The following is a 9,041-nucleotide window of genomic DNA, read 5'->3' on the forward strand; positions in this document are numbered from 1 at the left end:
ACTTAATGAGCAATCAGAATTATTTCCAACCAGAGACTCTGGCTTATGGATGTTTGCAAGAAGTTTATTAATAAATAAATAGAATAAACACTAGTTTTACATTTGACAACAATTAGCTGTCTAAAACGTAACTTATTAACTCAGTTGGTGGATGTTGATTCCTGCTCCCCCTTTGTCCCTTACCTGGAGAAAATAGTAACACAAAAATGACTTACCTAATTTCTCGGGGGATATTTAATCTGCTTCTTCCTCTGGTGGCTGGTCCTCATCATCATCCTCCACACCTGTAGCTCGTCTTCATTAGCAGCCTTTGCCCCCCACCATGTGTCCTTAGGCTGAAACGGGTGTTTATGTGGATAAAGTTGCCAAAGCAAAGAACACAAGCACCATGTTGCATCAGCCAAGTTGCTAAATAAAACACATAATGGATAACTTTGACTAACATATTAGCTTTTAATTTGTTAGATTAAAATTGGAGGGAAAAAACTTATTTACCTGCCTATAAAATATGTTTAATATTAAGGGCTAACGTTACAGTAATGTAGTTTAATAACTTTAGCTAACATTAACTTAAGCAAGGTAGCATTAGCTTGAATGGCTCATAGCTAACATTATAAAGAAAGAAACATAGTCAATGTTATTTTCTCAAAGAAAATGTAAAGTTAATAAGAAACATACCTCAGATGTATTAGGTGTCAAACTTCAGCTTCTTTTTAAACAGCAGGTCTGGCCGTTATAACTTGTGTTAGTTTGGCCAAGATGCACGAGAAGGACCTCGCTGCAGCAAACAGAAAGGGGCGGGGACGGACCTTTCCGTCAGTCCCATACCTTATTTGGAAATGGGACTATTGCATTCCGGAAATGCAGGGGGCGCTATTTTCATAATCACTAGTATAAATACCTTAAGACGCGGAGTTAAGAGGAACAGAAGAAGAAAGAAAGAAGTTTGAGGTTCTTCTAGATGTTCGGCTCACGATCAACAATGCAAAACTCACAAAGTCAACAAAAGGTATTTTTACCTTCTTAAAATTTTTTCACATAGTAAATCAATACGCTTTTCTAGATTAGGTTGAAAATATAATTAACAGCTGTAAACTAGTGAAATTCGTAATTCATACAGGGGAAGGCTAATTTTAGCATGTAGCATAGCTAATTATTATCCCGCAGGGCACCATTAGATAAAAATAGAAAAGTAGATAACATGTATAATTGAGAAATGTATTTTATGCTCAAACTTTATTTTTTATTTTCATTATACAGATCCACGTATCTATTTGCAACATGAACATAAATATTGCTGTTCCCTTTGCTCATACAAGCTACAGAACCATATAGCACAAACTGCTATGGTTCAACATAACGGTATGTATAACTACACTTGAAAAATATAAAATATGTTTTACATACTTACCAGTTTTCTAGTGTTTTTCTTTTATTTTTAAAGGTTAATCTTTTTTAAATATGTTTTGTACACCAATGTTAAATTTCTGGAAAGTCTAATATATTTTATAAACTAACAGCTGCCATTATAGTTGGGTGTAGTACCCAGATGTGATACTCTAATGACGAGTAGCACTACTTCAATATAGTTTTAGTAAGTAACTGCAATAAACTACACAAGTAAGAGTAACAAAGTATTTGGTGAAATGGCTATTATTAACTACTGTTTTACTGATCATAATGTGCAATGTGATTTTTTATTTTGTTTGTTTTTTTGTTATTTTCAGATGCCTCTGAATGTTCTTGAAGCTGTTCTCCAGGAGGTGGCGCTAGCACAGGGAGACTCAGCTTACCTCACCTTGGCATTGACCTGCAAGTGCTTTGAAGCCGTTGAGTCTGAGCCAGTTTTCAGGAAGAAGACTCACTTTGACTTTTTTCACCTAAAACATGTGAAATTAGATTTCAACTACATGAAATCGATTTTTCATTAACAGGTGAGATCAACTGGGGCAAATTTTCAAAAACATTCAAGGCAGAAAACCGGATTCCTTTTGCGGTTGTAACGTGTTCTTCCTGCAACCGGTAATATAAAGACTGTGGGCTTCACCGGCAATGGAAGACGAGGAGAGTACCCTGGTTACTACTGTGATGGCCGACCTGGACACTGCACTGACTGTCAATACTGAATGCAAGGAGAATATTAGTTGCTTTCCTCAGTCTTTCACACATTTCAGTTGTCACACATTGTTCGTTTTTTTGTGACAAGCCATTTTAAATCATTTCTGCTAAATAATATTTGCCTTTTGACGTGTGCAGTCATCCTTTTTAATAATGTGTTCTTTCAAAATTATTTACATTTTTGAATGTTCCTTTTGTTGTAGCTCAGTTGATTTGCATTATTTAGTTTTCATAGAAATGGTGCCGTTTCCACACAAAGTTACATTGTGGCTGTAATTTGTTGGAGAGAGTAGAACCAATAAAGTAGTTGTAAATATATTGTAACAGCGTTATTTAACAATAGGATAACCTTGTTTTAAAAATTTTAAATGCAAGCAAAGCTAATAACTTGCAATATTTTATATGTGTAAATACAATGTTTCCTATACTTTTTGAACAATGACTGGAATCAATACAAATTTTTTTTACAAACCTGACATACAGCTAAGTTGTTTATGTTTTAACAGAATCAACTGTTGGGTTTTTTGTAATAAAGTAAGCACATACAGAAACATATTGTTCAGTTACAAAGTCATAATACAAACATAAGATTAAAGGTATCCTGACTTTATGAAGAGAGATGAGCCCGGCGCCGTTAGGCTGGGATGGAGACACATGATCAGGTGATTGGCTGAGCAGCTGAGATGAAGACAGTTATAGTTAGAATTTACACATTGGTTTAATTTATGTAACCAGTGACTTTATTCAAAAAGGTTTTCATATAGAAAAAAGATTATTCTCTCTGGCAGTTACCAGCGCAGTGTCTACTGCCGGGGTCCGAGCCCCAAAGATTATTTCTTGTCAAATAAACTTTCTAAAACTTTCTCTCTGTGTGAGTCTTTCCAGGTTGAAGCTACATTTAAAGTTTTAATTAATCTCTTTGGGTTTTGCAACAATTGGATATTTAAGGTCTTTATTTTATGAATCGATTGCAATTGATAGAATTGATATGGAATTTATAAAAATGGAATAGTGGGACACCAATCAGTTTACTGGTTGAACTGGAGTCCTTATAGCAAAAGTTTCCAATGAGACATTATGGTAAACAATGATAATAGCTGAGCCAGGTCACCTGCAACCAAAATTATTCTAGTTTTCTGAATGGCACTTGTTAGAAGTTCAGAAGTCCTTTGGTTTGTTTGTAAATTATATTCACAATGTGAATAATAAGAAAAATATTTGGCAAATAAACAACAAAAGTGCGCTGTGAATGGACGTACTAAGTTGGCCAAAATTGTTGACTAAATGTTTTACCGACCAAACCTCTTTTCCATCTAGTTCTTATTTAATAAGCCAGAGGCTATTATATTTTAAATTGTAACTTATTTATTTTAAGAGTACCATTCACAACATCAAAATATATTATTTGAACTTCATTTGTTTATATCTGTTTTCTTAATCTGTGACAGACTGGCGATCTGTCCAGGGTCAGCAGCCCTCATGACCCCACTTTAGGGATAATTCATGATAATTAATGGATGGATAAATGTGCTCTTAATGTAATGTACATTTGTCTCCAAAATATTGATTTGATTCATGTTTTATTATTTTTGTTTGAGATAGATTGGGTGTAAGGATAGATAAATACATCTCCATAATGTTTCCTTATTGCTTATTCTAGATTGTTTGTTACTAATATAATTTTAAATAAAGGTTTAATAAAGATTTGGAAATAAAAAAGTGACTTACCACGTGACAGACATACCACGTGACATATCACGTTTTGTAGCCATTTTTTTACTATTTAATTTGTACTTTTAATGTTGAAAGTGTTCTTGGGTGTTTTAAAAGGCGTTGTCAAATAAAATACGTTATTATTAGTATAATTATTATAACACGGTCGGTACAGGAAATAGTGTTACTAGCGCCCCCTTCATTTCCGGAATGAAATAGTCCCATTTCCATATAAGGTATGAGACTGACAGTTGTCCGACCCCGCCCCATTCTGTTTGCTGCAGCGAGGTGTACTTGAGATGCACAAGATGGAAGATTTCTTCTTCACCAACACACTGCACGCCTATTCGTGCACTGCTGCCTCCCACTGGTGGAGATGGTGTACTGCACTACTTAAAACGGCCTGAAATAATGTTTCAAATGCAAAGTTCATAAGTGCTTTGCAGACATCTTGCTGTAAAACTTTAGGATCAATTAAATTAAGAAATTTAAGACTTAACTAAATGGCAGAGCAATATAATATTACCAGATAAAGCTACATAATTTTTAAAGTTTAATCAGTAATACTTTTATAACAAATTTATGTCAGATCATGATTTCTCAGTTAATGTCAAGTTGTCATAACGAAGACATTTTAAATGTAAACTTTGTATTAAAAGTGTCATGATTTACCGAATAACACTTTATGACAACAGTCATAAATATTCATGAAGACTTACTCATGTTTATGACAGTGTCATGATAGTTTTATTCACAACCCGTCAAATAAAGTGTTACCAAATTAACTACATCAATTTTAATGCATTAAAACTTTAATGTAATTGTTGGAGCCTATTAAGAAATAGATGAACTTAGGCCTGTCATGATAGCAAATTTTGCTGAACGATTAATTGTCTCAAAAATTATTGCAATAAACGATAATATTGTTTGAAGACCTTTTTTACACTGATTTAATGGAAATGACGTAATAATGCAGGCGATTTCCTGTCAAAGATAGATACACTTTATTTTCAAAAGAATATTTAACACTGGAGCTGATAAACTAAATAAACAAAACAACCAAAAACAAAATGGATTCTCAGTCTCCATTAACAAAAAATGTACTTGATAAAAACTAAACAACATAAAGCCAAAGTGGAAATAAATACTGCATTCAACCAAAAGAGTGCAGATTATGAAGTCTGTATATTATGTTGCCCTTCAGTAATAATTAGATTTAAATAGAGAAGATGGGCACATCGACTACCTGATGCAATAGTTCACACTACATGATTTTTTGCTCCTATTTTTCCCCTTACAACAATCTTAGATCGTTGGTCTTTCTAAGATTGTGTGGTGTGTTACGGTAGATCGTTGTTGCCGCTCCGATCCAAATCAGGGTTTTTCCCCGACTGGGATCTTAACGCAGCTTGTTGAATGTGACAGGCAGCCAATCAGAAAGCGGATTCTCCTCCGCGCTTTCTGAGAGGAAATTACGGAGGGGAATCCCAAACAGCTGACACGGAGCAACCTGAAGTCCAGCGGACATTGGAGATGATATGTGGAAACAACATTAATGTTTATTCAACATGCAAAGAATATAGAAATGACAAGAGGAGGAGTTGGAGCGAAATTGCTACCGCAGTTGATAAACCCGGTAACTTTTCAGCTGTTCTTCGTTAACGTGACGTAAATAGGTTCTAATGATTTTCATTCAGTCAGGACTTTACGCTGACACTAGCCACATGCATTGCAGGTAGATTGTAGTAAAGCATTGATTAATGCCTGGTTTTAAAATTAGTAAACTGAACTTGTAGCCATTATTTTGTGCCCATTGTTGGACACCACACGGCAGGAACGAACCCGATCGAACCGTTATACCTAGGATTTCTGTGGCTAATGTGTGGTCTGTCAGGTTTTGAAAATGGGCCGACAATCGGCCGACAGCTCTAAGATCCTGCAGTCTGCGCTGGGCTTTACACTGAGGAAATGAGGAAGGGAGGAGTCAGTGGAGAGAACCGGAGTTGAGCCTTTTTTCATTCAGTGTCATTAACAGAAAGAGAAAAAGGTCGGAAGACACGATAATGCCGATAATTACAATGACGTCGATAGTTTTAATTTATCGTACGATTAATTGATTTATCGTTTATCGCGACAGGCCTAGATGAACTTATTTTTTGCTAAATTATTAATGTTACAGATCCAAGATTATGTGAATGGTAGATCTATTGTTATTTATTTGTGTTGCTGAGACGCTCCTCCTTGTCAGTCAGCCTCCTGCTGTGATTAACAAGCAGAAGCAGCTGCTGTGGTTGATCTGATTGTTTGGTGAAGGAGTGAGGAGTGAAACAGTTTTTCTACCACAAATTAACGTTTATATTTACATTTTTTGTAAGTCAACTCGGAGAATATTTCTGTTATTTTTATAAGTAAAGAAAACAACTTCTGAAACCAGAAAACTCTCTGCAAGTGCTTTTTATTTTGAGTGAGTGGAAAACCTCCTCCTAAAAAACTACTCTGGCATTTTTGATATTTGGACCCTATTAGGATGCAAGAGTAGCCTTAACAAGGAGAAAAACTTCACTGATGACTAGACGACAAGAGTAAAGTTGGGGGATCCAGCCCATCACTCGCAGACGAACAAAGAAAGCAGCCAGCGGGCCGTCAGTAAAATCAGCTGATTGAGTTTATGAATGAAAGCCCCGCTGCGCTACAGAGAAACTATCGATCACTACAGAAAGCAAAGCTGTGGATTTTGGAAAAGGATTGTAACAAAGAAGGATGTGTATTGATGAACTTATTTGAAAGTGAAGGGATCTGTGTAACAATGTCTGACCCTGAAACTCCGCCTCCGTCTGAGGATGTTCAAAATGCGCGTCCTTTCGCGCAGAGGCAGATTGGGAGCCTGAACTAGAAAGATTAATGAAATAAAGGCTTTAATGACGGATGCAGGAAATGTTGATGCAGTCAGTTTAAAAATGATCATAAGTTGGTTCAAGAGCTCTTAGAGGAAGAAAAGGAAAGTGATTACAATGACTGGTTTGAGCCTCGAATAACTAAATTATTTTTTGAAAGATGTTGAAACATGGAAAAAAGACATTGTACAATCAACAATCAGACCATCTGACAGCATATCTAATGTATCACAGAAATCAAAGTCATCTTCTCTCACTAGATCTTCCTCAGTGTCTTCAGAGTTAAAAAGGCCAAAGCAGAACAGCCTGCTGCACTGGCACGAGTTGCTGCCTTGATAGAAAAACATTTTTCAAATGGAGGAAACAAACTTGAAGTTAGAGATGAAGCAAATTGATCTAGAAGCTGATCTTGCAGCATCAACTGCTAAAATGAAAACCTTGCAAAGTGATGAGGTGGACCAGAAACCATCTTTAGGTGCCGGCATGAATGGATATTATAGCTCTCATCAAGAACCAGATTCGATAGATGGCAAGGTGGAATTTATGCAGTTAGGTGCTAAACCAAAAACTCCACTTCAACAGACCATTGGTGAGAGATGTAAATCTTCTCCCAGGAGTTTAAGCTCAGCAGAGAATAAACCTTAAAATAAGAATCCCACTGAAAGTGAAACTGAAGCTGCAACTTAGAATCACAATGCATCTCAAACGGCACAAGATTTCCAGATGTGGCCGTTACTGCTGATAATGAAAATTTGAATGTTGTTATTCAAAGACAAAATGACAAAGCAGAACTTATTGTCAGCCAGCAAAGTCTTTGTTACCTCCGAGAAATATTTCTGTGTTTGATGGTAACCCATTAGAATACCAGTCTTCAATTGTTCATGCATTTGAACAATTAATTGAAGACAGGACTAAAAATGATAAAGACAGACTGTATTATCTAGAACAATTTACATCTGGTTTGCCAAGAGATTTGGTTCGCAGCTGTTTACATATGGAAGGAAGTAAAGGCTACAGAGAAGCTAAACAACTATTAAAGGAGCACTTTGGAAATGAAATGAAAGTTTCTGGAGCTTATTTGGATAAAGCCTTGAACTGGACAGCAATTAAAGCTGAGAACGGAAAAATGCTGTATGCATATGCAATGTATTTGAAAGGATGTTGTAATATAATGCAAGATTTACAGTATTTAGAGGAACTTGAAATCCCATCAAACTTAAGGCTGCTAGCATCCAAACTACCTTACAAACTGTGAGAAAGATGATGAACCACAGCTTAGAAATACAACAGAAAACTGGCAGGAGAGTCAGATTTAAACATCTTGTCGAGTTTGTGGAAAACCAAGCTAACATGATTTTAGATCCTTTGTTTGGAGACCTTCAATGTCATGAAGCGGTGTGGTGGAGTGGTGAGGCAGACGCTGTAGACCCAGGTATGATGAAAATGAGGATTTAATGAAGAAATAAGTCCGGGAACAAGCAGCAGGCACAAGGAAACACTGAGGACGACTAGACTGGACATTGACGTTGACATAGACGCTAACATTGACGTAACAATGACGAGGACCCGACGAGGAACAAGGAACACAGGTGGAGTTAAATACACGGGAGGGTAATCACAGAACGAGACACACCTGGGAACAATCAAGGGGAGGACAGGACAACGAAGAGACTCAAGGACACAAAAAACTCTAACTAAACACGGAAAAACACAGATCCTGACAGTACCCCCCCCTCAAGGGCGGCTACCAGACGCCCAAAAAAAAAAAAAAAAAAAAAAAAAAAAAAACACAACAAGGGTGGGCGGAGGGGCGCCGGATGGGGGGCCAGAGTCCAGAAAAAACAAAAACACAACAAGGGTGGGCGGAGGGGCGCTGGACGGGGGGCCAGAGTCCAGAAAAACAAAAAACTACCCACCATCGTGGGCCGAAACACAAGAAGGGTCAAGAGTCCAAAAACAAACAAAAAACTACCCACAGGGTGGGCGGAGGCAAAGGAGGCAGGAACCACGGAGGTGGTCCGGCGGTCTTCCGCGGCGGCGGGAACCACGGAGGCAGTCCGGCGGCTGTCCGCGGCGCTGGAGGCGGGAACCACGGAGGCGGTCCGGCGGCCGTCCGCGGCGCTGGAGGCGGGAACCACGGAGGCGGTCCGGCGGCCGTCCGCGGCGCTGGAGGCGGGAACCACGGAGGCGGTCCGGCGGCCGTCCGCGGCGCTGGAGGCGGGAACCACGGAGGCCGTCCGGCGGCCGTCCGCGGCGCTGGAGGTGGCGATGAGTCCCGGGGGCCGCCCACAGACGGCGACGACGAGCCCCCCGAGG

This window comes from Xiphophorus hellerii, chromosome 8 (genome assembly GCF_003331165.1).
Source record: "Xiphophorus hellerii strain 12219 chromosome 8, Xiphophorus_hellerii-4.1, whole genome shotgun sequence".
In the NCBI taxonomy this organism is placed as follows: Eukaryota; Metazoa; Chordata; class Actinopteri; order Cyprinodontiformes; family Poeciliidae; genus Xiphophorus; species Xiphophorus hellerii.